At 49.8% G+C, this 17,767-nt stretch overlaps 1 protein-coding gene and 1 long non-coding RNA gene across 3 annotated transcripts in view; one reads left to right on the plus strand and one right to left on the minus strand.

Moving 5' to 3' along the window:
• Positions 1 to 9,219, minus strand: part of LOC137543967 (probable tRNA methyltransferase 9B) — a 33,948-nt gene extending 24,729 nt beyond the window's left edge. The window contains exon 1 of the mRNA XM_068265025.1: positions 9,181 to 9,219. The gene's annotated coding sequence lies outside the window, so the exon portion shown is untranslated. The remainder of the gene's footprint in view (positions 1 to 9,180) is intronic.
• LOC137543968 (uncharacterized) overlaps positions 1 to 17,767 on the plus strand; it is a 72,275-nt gene that overhangs the window by 10,484 nt on the left and 44,024 nt on the right. The gene's annotated exons all lie outside the window — the stretch shown is intronic.

A 17,767-nucleotide genomic window follows, 5' to 3' on the forward strand; every position in this document is an offset into this window, starting at 1 on the left:
GCTTCCCTGGTGCCTTGCTCTTTCACCCTCCTTCCCCTATATAGCTTCCCTGGTGCCTTGCGCTTTCCCCTCCCTCCCCTATATAGCTTCCCTGGTGCCCTGCGCTTTCCCCCTCCCTCCCCTATATAGCTTCCCTGGTGCCCTGCACTTTCCCCCTCCCTCCCCTATATAGCTTCCCTGGTGCCCTGCGCTTTCCCCCTCCCTCCCCTATATAGCTTCCCTGGTGCCTTGCTCTTTCACCCTCCTTCCCCTATATAGCTTCCCTGGTGCCTTGCGCTTTCCCCTCCCTCCCCTATATAGCTTCCCTGGTGCCCTGCGCTTTCCCCCTCCCTCCCCTATATAGCTTCCCTGGTGCCCTGCGCTTTCCCCCTCCCTCCCCTATATAGCTTCCCTGGTGCCCTGCGCTTTCCCCCTCCCTCCCCTATATAGCTTCCCTGGTGCCCTGCGCTTTCACCCTCCCTCCCTCCCCTATATAGCTTCCTAGGTGCCTTGTGCTTTCCCCCTCCCTCCCCTATATAGCTTCCCTGGTGCCTTACGCTTTCCCCCTCCCTCCCCTATATAGCTTCTCTGGTGCCTTGCGCTTTCCTCCTCCCTCCCCTATATAGCTTCCCTGGTGCCTTGCGCTTTCCCCCTCCCCTATATAGCTTCCCTGGTGCCTTGCGCTATCCCCTTCCTCCCCTATATAGCTTCCCTGGTGCCCTGCGCTTTCCCCCTCCCTCCCCTATATAGCTTCTCTGGTGCCTTGCGCTTTCCCCCTCCCTCCCCTATATAGCTTCTCTGGAGCCTTGCGCTTTCCCCCTCCCTCCCCTATATAGCTTCCCTGGTGCCTTGTGCTATCCCCTCCCTCCCCTATATAGCTTCCCTGGTGCCCTGCGCTTTCCCCCTCCCTCCCCTATATAGCTTCCCTGGTGCCTTGTGCTTTCCCCCTCACTCCCCTATATAGCTTCCCTGGTGCCTTGCGCTTTCCCCCTCCCTCCTCTATATAGCTTCCTGCTGCCCTGCGCTTTCCCCCTCCCTCCCCTATATAGCTTATCTGGTGCCCTGCGCTTTCCCCCACCCTCCCCTATATAGCTTCCCTAATGCCCCGTGCTTTCCCCCTCCCTCCCCTTTATAGCTTCCCTGGTGTCTAGTGCTTTCCCCTCCCCTATATAGCTTCCCTGGTGCCCTGCGCTTTCCCCCTCCCTCCCCTATATAGCTTCCCTGGTGCTCTGTGCTTTCCCCTTCCCTCCACTATATAGCTTCCCTGGTGCCTTTTGCTTTCCCCCTCCCTCCCCTATATAGCTTCCCTGGTGCCCTGCGCTTTCCCCCTCCCTCCCCAATATAGCTTCCCTGGTGCCTAGCGCTTTACCCTTCCCTCCCCAATGTAGCTTCCCTGGTGCCTTGCTCTTTCACCCTCCTTCCCCTATATAGCTTCCCTGGTGCCTTGCGCTTTCCCCTTCCTCCCCTATATTGCTTCCCTGGTGCCCTGCGCTTTCCCCCTTCCTCCCCTATATAGCTTCCCTGGTGCCCTGCGCTTTCCCCCTCCCTCCCCTATATAGCTTCACTGGTGCCCTGCGCTTTTCCCCTCCCTTTCCTATATAGCTTCCCTGGTGCCCTGCGCTTTCACCTTCCCTCCCTCCCCTATATAGCTTCCTAGGTGCCTTGTGCTTTCCCCCTCCCTCCCCTATATAGCTTCTCTGGTGCCTTGCGCTTTCCTCCTCCCTCCCCTATATAGCTTCTTAGGTGCCTTGTGCTTTCCCCCTCCCTCCCCTATATAGCTTCCCTGGTGCCTTGCGCTTTCCCCCTCCCTCCCCTATATAGCTTCTCTGGTGCCTTGCGCTTTCCTCCTCCCTCCCCTATATAGCTTCCCTGGTGCCTTGCGCTTTCCCCCTCCCTCCCCTATATAGCTTCCCTGGTGCCTTGCGCTATCCCCTTTCTCCCCTATATAGCTTCCCTGGTGCCCTGCGCTTTCCCCCTCCCTCCCCTATATAGCTTCCCTGGTGCCTTGCGCTTTCCCCCTCCCTCCCCTATATAGCTTCCCTGATGCCTTGTGCTATCCCCTCCCTCCCCTATATAGCTTCCCTGGTGCCCTGCGCTTTCCCCCTCCCTCCCCTATATAGCTTCCCTGGTGCCTTGTGCTTTCCCCCTCCCTCCCCTATATAGCTTCCCTGGTGCCCTGCGCTTTCCCCTTCCCTCCCCTATATAGCTTCCCTGCTGCCCTGCGCTTTCCCCCTCCCTCCCCTATATAGCTTATCTGGTGCCCTGCGCTTTCCCCCACCCTCCCCTATATAGCTTCCCTAATGCCCCGTGCTTTCCCCCTCCCTCCCCTTTATAGCTTCCCTGGTGTCTAGTGCTTTCCCCTCCCTCCCTATATAGCTTCCCTGGTGCCCTGCGCTTTCCCCCTCCCTCCCCTATATAGCTTCCCTGGTGCTCTGTGCTTTCCCCTTCCCTCCACTATATAGCTTCCCTGGTGCCTTGTGCTTTCCCCCTCCCTCCCCTATATAGCTTCCCTGGTGCCCTGCGCTTTCCCCCTCCCTCCCCTATATAGCTTCCCTGGTGCCTTGTGCTTTCCCCCTCCCTCCCCTATATAGCTTCCCTGGTGCCTTGCGCTTTCCCCCTCCCTCCCCTATATAGCTTCTCTGGTGCCTTGCGCTTTCCTCCTCCCTCCCCTATATAGCTTCTTAGGTGCCTTGTGCTTTCCCCCTCCCTCCCCTATATAGCTTCCCTGGTGCCTTGCGCTTTCCCCCTCAGGCAGTTTCTAGGCTAAATTTCACCCAGTTCGAGAGTCAAAAAATTGCCCCCCCCCCCCCCCCCCCCCAATCAAAGCTGCTAAGTGAAATCATGTCAAAAGGCTTCTTGAAACCAACTCACCATTTTTATTTTATTTTTAATTTTTTTACTCTGCGTCTGACCACCTGCCCAGGGAAAAAAAGAGTGACCCCCTCCGCCCTCTAGCCAGGGAGTCACAGTATGGTGGTCTGACCACCTGTCCAGGGAAAAAAAGTGTGACCCTCTCCCCCCCTAGCCAGGGAGTCACAGTCAGACCATGGTGGTTTGACCGTCAGACCACCATGGTCTGACTTTGACTCCCTGGCTGTGGGTGGTAGGGGGGGTGCTCTTTTTGCCCTGGGCTGGTGGTCAGAGCCCACCATGGTCTGACTGTGACTCCCTGGCTGGGGAAGGGGGGTACTCTTTTTGCCCTGGGCTGGTTGGTGGTCAGACTCTGACCACCAGCCCAGAGCAAAAAGAGTGCCCCCCTACCCCCAGCCAGGGAGTCACACTGTTAGACCATCACCATGGTGGGTTCTGACCACCAGCCCAGGGCAAAAAGAGCGCCCCCCTCCCCCAGCAGCCACATCAGAAAGAGAGAGGCAGTGCTGTACATAGACTGCCTGCCTTACTGCCTACTTACCATGAGGTCCATCTCATGGCAGGTGGAACTGGAAGAAGGCGCCGGGCCAGGAACGGTGGGGGTCCGGGCAGGGGACCATGGAGGTGCTAGCGGGCAGCGGCAGCAAGGGCCAAGGCACCCACTAGCAGCAGTGGCAGCGAGGAGCCCGAGTCCAACTGGCCAAAAAGACTCCACCTTCTGGGGCTGGGCTCCGCCGCACACTGCTGCTGCACACAGGGGTGAGCCTGGGGTGCCTGGCACCTGGCAGCAAGATTTTCTCTGGCGCCTATGGGAGTGGTTAAATTAACCGCGCCCAACCACATAACCACACCCATGTCCTGCCTAATCACACCCACACCTTCCACCTCTTTACGCATGCATGTGGTACCCCATTCCTACCCCTCTTCCATGGGCTTGCTCCTGGCTGGCTTTGACTGCCTGGCAGTCTGTTAGTCTCTGGACTGACTCAGGTTGAGAGGCTCTGCGAGTGCGACGCAGTCACACACTGCGTATTTATGGCTGCCTGCGGCCACCGTACTCTCGCTCGCTGTCATCGGCTCCTCCCCCCGCCAAGCCCAAGCGTGAGGTGGGCTGCCTGTATCTTTCCCGTTGCGCCGCGCAGCCTGCCAGTGTTGCCAACCTTTCACGTTATTTTTTACTGACAAATACCTAAAAATTTACTGACAAAAGATTATTTTTACTGACAAAATTTCCCCACTAAATGCACATAAGAGACAGCGTTTCACCAGTAAATGCACATAATAAGAGACCGCTTTTCACCAGTAAATGCACATAAGAGACCGCTTTTCACCAGTAAATGCACATAAGAGACCGCTTTTCACCAGTAAATGCACATAAGAGACAGCTTTTCACCAGTAAATGCACATAATAAGAGACTGCTTTTTACCAGTAAATGCACATAATAAGAGACTGCTTTTCACCAGTAAATGCACATAATAAGAGACAGCTTTTCACCAGTAAATGCACATAATGACAAACAGCCAGTTTCCCCAGTACATGTAGCCAGCCTGGACCCCCATTAGGCAGTGAGTGACAGGGAGCCCCTTTAGGCAGTGAGTGACAGGGAGCCCCTTTAGGCAGTGAGTGACAGGGAGCCCCTTTAGGCAGTGAGTGACAGGGAGCCCCTTTAGGCAGTGAGTGACAGGGAGCCCCTTTAGGCAGTGACAGGGAGCCCCTTTAGGCAGTGAGTGACAGGGAGCCCCTTTAGGAAGTGAGTGAGTGACAGGGAGCCCCTTTAGGAAGTGAGTGAGTGACAGGGAGCCCCTTTAGGAAGTGAGTGAGTGACAGGGAGCCCCTTTAGGAAGTGAGTGAGTTACAGGGAGCCCCTTTAGGAAGTGAGTGAGTGACAGGGAGCCCCTTTAGGAAGTGAGTGAGTGACAGGGAGCCCCTTTAGGAAGTGAGTGAGTGACAGGGAGCCCCTTTAGGAAGTGAGTGAGTGACAGGGAGCCCCTTTAGGAAGTGAGTGAGTGACAGGGAGCCCCTTTAGGAAGTGAGTGAGTGACAGGGAGCCCCTTTAGGAAGTGAGTGAGTGACAGGGAGCCCCTTTAGGAAGTGAGTGACAGGGAGCCCCTTTAGGAAGTGAGTGACAGGGAGCACCTTTAGGAAGTGAGTGACAGGGAGCCCCTTTAGGAAGTGAGTGACAGGGAGCCCCTTTAGGAAGTGAGTGACAGGGAGCACCTTTAGGAAGTGAGTGACAGGGAGCCCCTTTAGGAAGTGAGTGACAGGGAGTACCTTTAGGAAGTGAGTGACAGGGAGCCCCTTTAGGAAGTGAGTGACAGGGAGCCCCTTTAGGAAGTGAGTGACAGGGAGTACCTTTAGGAAGTGAGTGACAGGGAGCCCCTTTAGGAAGTGAGTGACAGGGAGTACCTTTAGGAAGTGAGTGACAGGGAGCCCCTTTAGGAAGTGAGTGACAGGGAGTACCTTTAGGAAGTGAGTGACAGGGAGCCCCTTTAGGAAGTGAGTGACAGGGAGCCCCTTTAGGAAGTGAGTGACAGGGAGTACCTTTAGGAAGTGAGTGACAGGGAGCCCCTTTAGGAAGTGAGTGACAGGGAGCCCCTTTAGGAAGTGAGTGACAGGGAGCCCCTTTAGGAAGTGAGTGACAGGGAGCCCCTTTAGGAAGTGAGTGACAGGGAGCCCCTTTAGGAAGTGAGTGACAGGGAGTACCTTTAGGAAGTGAGTGACAGGGAGTACCTTTAGGAAGTGAGTGACAGGGAGCCCCTTTAGGAAGTGAGTGACAGGGAGCCCCTTTAGGAAGTGAGTGACAGGGAGTACCTTTAGGAAGTGAGTGACAGGGAGCCCCTTTAGGAAGTGAGTGACAGGGAGTACCTTTAGGAAGTGAGTGACAGGGAGTGACTGAGGCGCCAGGTGCTATCTGGACATACTGCTGTTGTGTGCTCCTTCCTATAATTGCCTGATGAAGCGGGTTTGACCTGCGAAACGCGTTGCGACCTTATTTGGAGTATACCAATAAATGTCCCTTTTGTGAATACACAGTTGTTGTGTCTGCTTGTGGGAGGTGAGTCCACCACTGCCTCCTAAGCAATAATTTTAAAACTTTTAAATATTGTTTTTATCCTTTTGGCGCCTCTGTTCTCTACCATAATACCTTTAGGAAGTGAGTGACAGGGAGTACCTTTAGGAAGTGAGTGACAGGGAGCACCTTTAGGAAGTGAGTGACAGGGAGCCCCTTTAGGAAGTGAGTGACAGGGAGTACCTTTAGGAAGTGAGTGACAGGGAGCCCCTTTAGGAAGTGAGTGACAGGGAGTACCTTTAGGAAGTGAGTGACAGGGAGCCCCTTTAGGAAGTGAGTGACAGGGAGCCCCTTTAGGAAGTGAGTGACAGGGAGCCCCTTTAGGAAGTGAGTGACAGGGAGCCCGTTTGAGCAGTAAGTGACAGGGAGCCCCCAGCCGCCACTCCCGCTCCCCCCTTACCTTGCAGACCTCAGGATCAGCGGCGACCCGACCAGTACCGGCGGGCGCCGGACGCAACCGCTCTATATGCGGAAGTGATGTCACTTCCGCATATCAGTGCGGTGTGCTAGGTCCTAGCGCCCGCACGATTGGTCGCCGCCTGATCGAGGTCTGAGTGAGGCGCCAGGAGGGAGGGAGGGGGAGCAGTGGCGGCGGCCACAGGGACGGCCTGGCGCCCCCCAATCTGTCACTCATCGGCGCCCCGTTCAGCAGAACCGGCTGAACGGGGCAAGAAACGGCCCTCCCTATATAGCTTCTCTGGTGCCTTGCGCTTTCCTCCTCCCTCCCCTATATAGCTTCCCTGGTGCCTTGCGCTTTCCCCCTCCCTCCCGTATATAGCTTCCCTGGTGCCTTGCGCTATCCCCTTTCTCCCCTATATAGCTTCCCTGGTGCCCTGCGCTTTCCCCCTCCCTCCCCTATATAGCTTCCCTGGTGCCTTGCGCTTTCCCCCTCCCTCCACTATATAGCTTCCCTGATGCCTTGTGCTATCCCCTCCCTCCCCTATATAGCTTCCCTGGTGCCCTGCGCTTTCCCCCTCCCTCCCCTCTATAGCTTCCCTGGTGCCTTGTGCTTTCCCCCTCCCTCCCCTCTATAGCTTCCCTGGTGCCCTGCGCTTTCCCCTTCCCTCCCCTATATAGCTTCCCTGCTGCCCTGCGCTTTCCCCCTCCCTCCCCTATATAGCTTATCTGGTGCCCTGCGCTTTCCCCCACCCTCCCCTATATAGCTTCCCTAATGCCCCGTGCTTTCCCCCTCCCTCCCCTTTATAGCTTCCCTGGTGTCTAGTGCTTTCCCCTCCCTCCCTATATAGCTTCCCTGGTGCCCTGCGCTTTCCCCCTCCCTCCCCTATATAGCTTCCCTGGTGCTCTGTGCTTTCCCCTTCCCTCCACTATATAGCTTCTTCCCTGGTGCCTTGTGCTTTCCCCCTCCCTCCCCTATATAGCTTCCCTGGTGCCCTGCGCTTTCCCCCTCCCTCCCCTATATAGCTTCCCTGGTGCCCTGCGCTTTCCCCCTCCCTCCCCTATATAGCTTCCCTGGTGCCTTGCGCTTTCCCCCTCCCTCCCCTATATAGCTTCCCTGGTGCCTTGCGCTTTCCCCCTCCCTCCCCTATATAGCTTCCCTGGTGCCTTGCACTTTCCCCCTCCCTCCCCATTATAGCTTCCCTGGTGCCCTGCGCTTTTCCCCTCCCTCCCCTATATAGCTTCCCTGGTGCCCTGCGCTTTCCCCTTCCCTCCCCTATATAGCTTCCCTGGTGCCTTGTGCTTTCCCCCTCCCTCCCCTATATAGCTTCCCTGGTGCCCTGCGCTTCCCCCCCCCTCCCCTATATAGCTTCCCTGGTGCCTTGTGCTTTCCCCCTCCCTCCCCTATATAGCTTCCCTGGTGCCTTGCGCTTTCCCTCTCCCTCCCCTATATAGCTTCCCTGGTGCCTTGTGCTTTCCCCCTCCCTCCCCTATATAGCTTCCCTGGTGCCTTGTGCTTTCCCCCTCCCTCCCCTATATAGCTTCCCTGGTGCCTTGCGCTTTCCCCCATCCTCCCCATTATAGCTTCCCTGGTGCCCTGCGCTTTTCCCCTCCCTCCCCTATATAGCTTCCCTGGTGCCCTGCGCTTTCCCATTCCCTCCCCTATATAGCTTCCCTGGTGCCCTGCGCTTTCCCCCTCCCTCCCCTATATAACTTCCCTGGTGCCTTGTGCTTTCCCCCTCCCTCCCCTATATAGCTTCCCTGGTGCCTTGCGCTTTCCCCCTCCCTCCCCTATATAGCTTCTCTGGTGCCTTGTGCTTTCCCCCTCCCTCCCCTATATAGCTTCCCTGGTGCCTAGTCTCCCCCCCTTCCTTCCTCCCTAGTCTCCTTCTCCATTACCTATTCCCCTTCCCATTCCCAATATAGTCCCATAGAGTGGTTTCCACATTTTGCATTATGTTTGTCCCTCTCTTGACCACCAGGTAAGCTATATTGGAGGTAAAACCCTAGAACACAGAGGAATTCATATGGGGGGAGGTAGAGGGAAAGCAATAAACACCAGGGAACTGTATAGGGAAGTATAGGGGCCTCTAGACACCAGGGAACTGTATAGGGGAGGTAGGACCACTAGACACCAGGGAACTTTATAAAGGAGGAAGGTGGCTACTAGACATTTTTCTACAATGAAAGCTATAGGAAAAGCGCAAAACGCTCACAAAATCGCTTTGTGTGGCGATTGCGTTCATGCGTTGATGAATAAATACATTGTATTTATTAATTTCCGGGTCAAAGAGTTCACTTCCTGACTTGCGTCAGGAAGTGAAATAACAAATTGCTCTTCAGAAGTGCTTTGAAAAGCGCTGTACACAAAATCAAAGCGCACAGGTAAGCGCCGGGAGGAGGAAAAAAAAAGCACGAAAAAAAAAAATCGAAAATCGCTGGCGTCTGCGATTAGATAAGAACAAATCGTAACTGTTTATTTTCCTGTGTTTCTCCACCCTTTGACTTTACCTCAGTGCCCATAGACTATTTTCAGTGTAAATTGCATAGTAGTTCACATTGCCCACTGTCAACTCATATCCCATTGCTCAAGAGTGCCTTGGTCTGATGGTCCCATCAAAATTCTGCTAAGAGGCCCCATAATCTCTAGCTATGCCTCTGATCCATCTTGTGCTTCTCAGACAGGTTTTGTGGTGGATTTGCCCTAAAGTGCCAAGGCTGCTTTGTCCCCCACTGCAGCACTGAGCCCAACAGATTGTGTGTATGTTGTGCTGCAGATGCACCAGCTTAAAAAGCTGCCAACTACTCTGAATAATATAGAGGAAAAGCCGAGCAGAATGATATGCCCCTCAGCAAATGTTACCTGGATGAAGGCTTGGTGTTTTGAAGCGATCAGAGTCTGTCCTCTGGGAAGTATGAACCAGCAGAACAAAGGAATCAAAATTCCACCTGAATGAAAGTTTAGCTTCTCTTAGCAGTGAGGGGAGGAGACACGGCAGGTGTGTAGAGAGAGATACAGCAGTCACCACAGGCCAGCCCTCTGTCGTCTATGCATACTCAGCAACCACATAGCCACTCCTCAGGAGGATGAGAGACAAAGGCTGCTGCTACACTCATTCTCTATATAGCAAGCTGAAACTTGCAATCTGTAAACCTCAATCACCTAATGCAGACAATAGCCTCCATATCTCAATCATCTAATGCAGACAATAGCCTCCATATCTCAATCACCTAATGCAGACAATAGCCTCTATTCACAATACATATGCGGTTAGGACATTTTTAACGAAAAATTACTGACAGGTTTTTTTCCCACATTCACAAAAAGTTTTCCCAGTGTGACAAAAGGTGGCCACTAATGGTCCAATTTCTAGCAAAAATTGTTCGAGCAATCAGAAATTCTGAACGGATTGGTTGTAAATAATCTCCATTGATGGGCACAATCAATTACAAACGATTATAAAAACGTCCGATTTTCCTCTCACCAAAATTTGGATTTTCTTGTTGGTTGTGATAGATAGGAAGCAAATATTGGTTCATTGATGTAGTAAACGATTTCACTTCCGAAACCCAAGGCTGATACACACATCAGACTTCAGTCTTTGGAAAATGAAAGATCACAGACCAATCTTACCACCCTTCATGTAGTATGAGAGCCATACTCTACACAGTCTTTTCTATGGAGCTGAACTCCCCAACCCCCATCATAAAAAAATCTTTGCAAGATGCTGTACAGACACAACAGATCAGTATCTGCCAAAGATCTGTTCCTGCCAAAGATCCGTTCCTGCAAATTGCATTCATAGTCTATGAGATCTGCAGATCATCATACACACCTTGTGTAACTGACAATCATCTGCAGATCTGAAAATCCATCCTGGTGGATCTGATCTGCAGATGAATGTTTGTTAAACAAGGTGTGTATGAGGATCTGCAGATATCATAGACTATGAATGCATTTTGCAGGAACAGATCTTTTGCAGATACTGATCTTTTGTGTCTGTACAGCATCTGTGTGTGCAGCATCTTGCAAAGATTTCTGTCTGATGGGGAGTTCAGCTCCATAGAATAGACTGTGTAGAGTATGGCTCTCATACTACATGGAAGGGGGTAAAATTGGTCTGTGATCTTTCATTTTCCAAAGACTATGGTCTGATGTATGTATGAGCCTCCACTAGGAGCGCTTTTCTGAGCGCTCAGTGATTTGAAAAGCTCTTGCTAATGTAATGCTATGGGTGTGATCCCACTAGAGGAATGTGATTTTTTTTAAAAATCCCCCATAGCATTGCATTAGCAAGAGCTTTTTCAAATAACTAGCGCTTAGAAAAGGCAGCTAGTGGGTTTGAGCCCAAAAGGCCGGAAAAAAAATGTGATAACATGGCAGTAATAGTTCAAAAAAGTTGTTAAATGTTCCTTGTAAGTGCGGAATAAGTGCGTAAAATATCATTTTCTGTGGAAAAATTCCAAAGTCCTCCAAACATAGCTCAAAGGGCTCCAGACTACATGTAATTGATGTGAAGTAAAGGTACTTATCCGTTAGCCGGGCGCATCCACTAGGTGGCGACAAAACTCCACCAGAGTTACAGCTTTCCCTACTATCCATGTCGGCCTGGAGGGGGAATAGTAATTAGCGCCACCTGCCGGATGCGCCCGGCTAACGGATAAGTACCAAAGTAAAAAATAGCACCAGGTACTCACAGGTGATTAAAAAAAATAGTAATTACCAATAAAATAATGCACTCTTTTTTGCATTATGAATTTAATTTTTTGCAACATTTACCTCTGAAATAACAAATTTTTACTGACATGTTACTGCATTTGGTACTTATCCGTTAGCCGGGCGCATCCGGCAGGTGGCGCTAATTACTATTCCCCCTCCAGGCCGACATGGATAGTAGGGAAAGATGTAACTCTGGTGGAGTTTTGTCGCCACCTAGAGGATGCGCCCGGCTAACGGATAAGTACCCTGCATTTTTATCACTTTTTACCGCACTTTTTCCCTATATGGTAATTTACGGCGAATACAGTGTGAAAATGAACATGGTCATGCTTCAGTCAGTAATTTCAGACATGCAATAACTCATTGTGGCCAATGAAGCAGATTGACAAAATGAGAAGTGCAATGATAAAAAATCCTAAAACCTAAAGAACAAAACAAAAAACCACATAGCAAAGATTTGAGGTTTAATTCCAAATTTAAAAAAAAAAAAAAAAAAAAATGCTATGACATGTTAAAGTAGCACACAATTCATTTTGTAATTGAATGTTATTCAAAATTAACTTTCTATTCTATTGAGCATCCTGAAATGCCAGCCTTATCTATCCGTCTATCTATTATCTTCATTGCCAAAAAAGACAAGCTAATGCTGGATACACACCATGAGTTTCCGCGTCGCACGTGGCCGTCGATACGCGTCGATTCGATTATTTCCGAACATTTCCGAACGAATTTCGATGATTTTTAGGTCGAATGCCATGTAAAGTATGGCAAATCGACCTAACGATCCATCGAAGCTTGAATCGGACATGTCGGAAATAATCGAATCGACGTGTATCGACGGCCGCTTTGAACGCGGAAACGCATGGTGTGTATCCAGCATTATAGCCTTTAAGGCTTAGTGCACACCAGAGCGGTTCGGTCGCGTTTTCAGATCCGTTTGCGGATGTGGAAACGCTAGGGTAATGTATTTCAATGGGCTGGTGCACACCAGAGCGGGAGGCGTTTTGCAGAAACGCATACTCCCGGGCTGCTGCAAATTTTGGATTGCGGAGGCATTTCTGCCTCCAATGTAAAGTATAGGAAAACCGCAAACCGCTCTGAAAAAACGGCAGTTCAGAGCCGTTTTGCAGGCGATTTTGTTACAGAAGCTGTTCAGTAACAGCTTTACTGTAACAATATATGAAATCTACTACACCAAAAACGCTTTCCAAAACCGCAAAATGCTAGGTGAAACGCTACAGAAAAATAAGAAAAAGCGTTTCAAAATCTGCTAGCATTTTGCGGATCTGCTAGCGGTTTTTGGTGTGCACCAGGCCTCAATGTCTGTTAGATGCTCTATTACCCCAGGTAACATGCATACATTTGATAATACACTACCTGATAAGTGCTACAGATGCAGCCAGAAGGCAGCTGAATGTTTCCATGCAGTTTGGGACTGCCCTGAGAGAAAAGATTTTTGGTCTCTAATACAATTAGGAATTCAACACAATTATAATGTGGAACTGGGGGAGAATCCAGAATTTCTTGTTCTGAGGTATTTACATCATTTGACCCTGCCAGATACACAGAAAGATACTCTGCAATATTTACTCTTTATGACAAGAAGACAAGTAATGGTGAGGGGGAAACAGTAAGGTGTTCCAGTCCTTTTTGGATGGAGCTCTTATGTATATAAAGACTTCAATTTTGTACAACTAGTATTGTTGGCTAGGAAAAGTACAAAGAAGTTCCATAGATGTTGGACTAGATGGATTAGGCATTATAACCTGCAAACTGATTGAGGTATAATAGACCCTAAAGCAAGCTGATGGAACTGCTCCTTCTGGCTTGACCTATTAAAGAGACTCCGTAACAAAAATTGCATCCTGTTTTTTATCATCCTACAAGTTCCAAAAGCTATTCTAATGTGTTCTGGCTTACTGCAGCACGTTCTACTATCACCATCTCTGTAATAAATCAACTTATCTCTCTCTTGTCAGACTTGTCAGCCTGTGTCTGGAAGGCTGCCAAGTTCTTCAGTGTTGTGGTTCTGTGATGCATCTCCCCCCTCCAGGACCCTCTCTGCACACTGCCTGTGTATAATTTAGATCAGGGCAGCTTCTCTCTTCTCTCTTATCTTTTACAAGCTGGATAAATCCTCTTCTGAGCTGGCTGGGCTTTCACATACTGAGGAATTACATACAGGCAGAGCTGTCTGCACTCTGCAGGAAGAAACAGCCTGACACTTCAGTGGAAGATAGCTGCAGGGGGAAAGAAACACACAAATGATCTCTTGAGATTCAAAAGGAAGGGTGTATACAGCCTGCTTGTGTATGAATGTATTTTCTATGTGTGGACATACTGTACATCAACCTACTTCCTGTTTTGGTGGCCATTTTGTTTGTTTATAAACAAACTTTTTAAAACTGTTTTTAACCACTTTTAATGCGGCGAGGAGCAGCGAAATTGTGACAGAGGGTAATAGGAGATGTCCCCTAACGCACTGGTATGTTTACTTTTGTGCGATTTTAACAATACAGATTCTCTTTAAATACTATGGGGGAGAGCTACTTCGGGCGTTGGGAAGAATAACAGGAACAAACACAATTATAGCTGATGCTGTAAATACCAGGGGCTGTTGCCATCTTGTTGTTGCTCACAGATCCAAGAAATGCTGTTAAAAAAAACCTTGAAAAGCAATAAACTTTACCATTAGGCTTCTTGCACACCAAGACGTTGCATTAGGTGCCACATTAAGGTCGCATAACGTGCACCTAACACAATGTATGGTGCTGCAAGAGCCGACGGTAGAGTGAGCCGCGTTAGGCGGCTCGATTCCTATAATGTCTCCCAGAGTGGCGCTGATTGGCCAGCGGGACCACGTGATGCGGAGCGAGACACTCCGCATCACGTGGTCCCGCCGGCCAATCAGCGCTCGCCAGTGCAGTGAATATTAAGTAGCCATGTGCGCGGCTACTGTAGCTGGCTCTCCCCGCCTCCTCTCCGCCCCCCACTGCGCATGTGCAAACAGTTTAACGCGGCTATTGCCGCTCCAACACCATAGCATGCTGCACTTTGCGCAGAACGTGCAGCGTTACATGTAACGCAACGTGGGCTGTGTGAACAGCCCACTTGTGTTACATTGCTGTGCGTTGGGGGAGCGTTACAGGCGCACTAACGTGCGCCTGTAACGTCTTGGTGTGTAAGCAGCCTTAAAAAGCAAAACATTTTCTCAGTGTGAATGAGCTATTAATCACTTTTCTCCTATGTTGCAGCCTCTTTCAGAAAGGAGGCTGAACTGCGCGCTTGCCAATCTGGCCGGGACGAGGCAGAGGCGAGAGAGGCTCCAGCCTCAGGGCGCAGCGTAGGAGGGGGCGCACAACTCACTCAGCTATCATTCCCCTATTGTGTTTGAAGCAGAGAGAAATAAGAAAAGGGGATATATGGCCTTGACTGCAAGCCAGATAACTAGAGATGAAGGTGTTGGGTAGGGGTTGGGGGCCCTGGAGCGTGTCTTAATCTAATAGCAATGAGTGTGTGACGGCTGGGGTTGGAGGGATGAAGGAGCGCACTTTGGTGTCTCAGCCTTGGGTGCTGGAGGATGAGTGGTTATACCTGGCTTCATTTTGTCCAGATGTTTGTTAAGAACATGTGTTAACTATACAGATTTGTCTTTATATGTGGAGGCCTGATGAAGGGTCCATCCCGAAATAAGTCGACGTTGTCGCCTCAATATTTACAACTGCACTAATCTTGATGTTAATCACTGCTATATGTTCGCCATTTGCTATGGAAAATATTTCCTGAAGGATACCTTTTATTAACATTTTTGCACAAGTGTTGTCTTCAATAAAGACTTTTTGTATTTTTGCATATACATTCTTCAAGTTTCTTCAATATTTTTGATATACATCTCCTTGTACTGGTATATACCCCATTATGTGACACAGGTTTAGTCAGGGAACACCTGTTGTGAGGAGAGGTCTGGCTAATCCAATTTTGAGATCTGTGCAGACTTGGCGTGAGTCTTTATAGCTATATTATAGTGGAAAGTTCCAGTTTCACTCATTGACTTGTTTAATCCTGCCTGCTTGGCCAACCCTTGTCTTCTGCTTGGGAGAATTGGGCTCTGGATGCACTAAATATACATACATTTACTATATAATTTCATCATTTATGAGAAACGTAGCAAGACAGGTAGCAAAGTTTAATGTATAAGGTTATATTAAGACAGATGATGTAACAGTTCGCACTGGGCCTGATTTACTAAGGGTGTTTCCCATGATTCCCAATGATGCCCAGTTATAATACTGTAAGTGGATTGGATTTGGTCTGTTATGTGGCAGAGTTATTGCAGCCCCCGCTTGCGTCATGTCAGAACATCACAGGGTGGTGGAGTGTTTGTGAAGACTGCAGTTCTGAGCACACGCTGCACTGAGGATTTTATTTCTCCACAAGTTTATGTGGCCCTGGATTTTGTAAAATGGAACACCAGGCAATCCTACATAAATACACCTGTGGGGGGAACAGTTGGTACCTCCCCAGTATAACTCTCCCGGGCCTGCTCTGTCTTCAGCAGGACTTGCTGTACAGAGTATATTAATATATATTATCTATAATTTGCTGTCAGGTTGATATCAGTTGCTGTCAGTTATAGATGAAAGGACAACTGATGAGCAAGGTAATGTCCATGTTTCCCTATGGCTCAAGTGGTCGATAATACTGTTTAACAGTGTGCTGACCAGGAAGCTGTTATGGGGTAACTGCCATTTTCAAACCCCTTCAGGCTGATCCGTACCTTCATCATTTTCCCACACCATCTTCCACTAGACGACTCAGTAATTCTGCCAGTCAGGGTGTACTGGACATGCGCGGGACCCAGAAGAGCGTGCGCCCCATTGTGCAGGCGCATAATGGACTGCACCTGTGCCGACTGGTGGAAATTACCAGGCCACCTAGCGGAGGTTCCAGGTGGCCTGGGAAGATGGCGAGGGCCCGATTAGCCTGAAGGGGGCTGGAGGAAGCCCCAGGTATGTATACTGTCTTTCTTTTGCTAGATCTCAGTTTAACCTCCTGGGGACTGCCTAACGCCGATCGGGGTCAAGTCCTGGGGCTGCAGTTTGCAGGAGTTCTCCTGCTCGGGGGGCGGAGCTCCACCCCGCCTTCAGTCTCCAAGCGGCGTTCGCCGCTCGGGAGACTTATAGATGGCAAAACCGCCTTCTAATTAACATGTACAGCGCTGCGATCAGCAGCAGCGCTGTACTGGGGACAGCCATGTCCCCTCTTGAGGCAGGGGAGTGATCAGCTGTCATAGGCTGAAGCCTATGACAGCTGATCATGCTGATTGGCTGGTGGGGGGAGGGAGGGAGCAGGGCTGGGGAAAAAAATGTCATTTTTATGAAAAAAAAGTAACCTAAATATCGTTTTTTTAAAAAAATAAACACAGGGGGGTGATCAGACCCCACCAACAGAGAGCTCTGTTGGTGGGGAGAAAAGGGGGGGGGAATCACTAGTGTGCTATGTTGTGCGGCCGCAAAGCTGCAGTGGCCAATTTAACTAAACATAGCCTGGTCTTTAGGGGGGTTTACCACTGTGGTCCTGATGTGATTAAAGCGGACCTGAACTCAGAACTCCTCTCTGCTCTAAAAGATACACAACAGCATAAAAACCTTTAAACAAAAAAAACATGTATTTGTTACAGCTGATACAACTCCTAAAATAATTCTACTTTGTGGTAATTGGAAGCAGACATGTTGTTTACAGCCTGTACTTTCAAATGGGCCTTTCTGCCATAGGCAGTCATGTGACACAGGAGGAGATCAAATTACAACTAGTGATTAGACACAAATGAGGGGGAGTTACACAGGCTAAACTCTCTAAATGCATACAGGGTGCATTTCTGTTATGTTTTCCTTGTGTTCTGTGTAAGCGTTCAGGTCCACTTTAAGTTTGACCGCATTTGCCACATGCCTTTTTTTGGAGGATGTGATTCAGACACTACTGATGCATGAAGGATTAGCAGGACTACCAGGCAACTGGCATTCTTTGAAAGGAAATAAACATGGCAGCCTCCATATCCAGCTCTCAGATAAGTTGCCCTGAGCATGAAAGCATGTATGCAAAACAGACACAGCAGTATCAAGCAGTGAGTCTGCATTATCAACATTCACAGCTGTTCAGTAGAGAAGCAGACTGCGATAAGGCTAGGTCCACACTAGGCACGGTTGCAGGACGGACACTGCAGTCCGGGATCAGGGGAAGTACCACCAGACTGCAAACTGATCCGTTTTCATAAAAAGTGCATCAGTTTTGCATCAGTTTCTGTTCAGTTTTTTACCCCAAAACACGGACAAAAAATGTCTCTGTCATTAGGAAGGTAGTGGGAGGATTTTTTGGGCCAATAATAAAGTTCAGGCTATCCATTTTTTCACCTGTTTTTGGTGCTATTTTGCCTGTGGAGATGGAGTTGCGTTTTCTCATTGCTTTTCACTACCCCTGCGTGTATCAGGGTCCTAATCCGTTGCGTGAAAATGCAGCAGATCCGGACCTTCCGTTCAGGTTTTGAGAACGAGTCCCTGCAAACGCAGACGGTTTTTTTTCTTGGGTGAGGTTGGATGCTATTTTTAACATTAGTATCCGGGGCTCCGTTTTTCATCGGGGCTGAAAAACGCAGCCACGGATACGTTTCCGGACCTAGTGTGGACCAGCTCTAAGTCACTATCTTCTGAAAACAGCTGGAAATGTTCAAACA

This window comes from Hyperolius riggenbachi, chromosome 2, assembly GCF_040937935.1.
Source record: "Hyperolius riggenbachi isolate aHypRig1 chromosome 2, aHypRig1.pri, whole genome shotgun sequence".
Lineage (NCBI taxonomy): Eukaryota > Metazoa > Chordata > Amphibia > Anura > Hyperoliidae > Hyperolius > Hyperolius riggenbachi.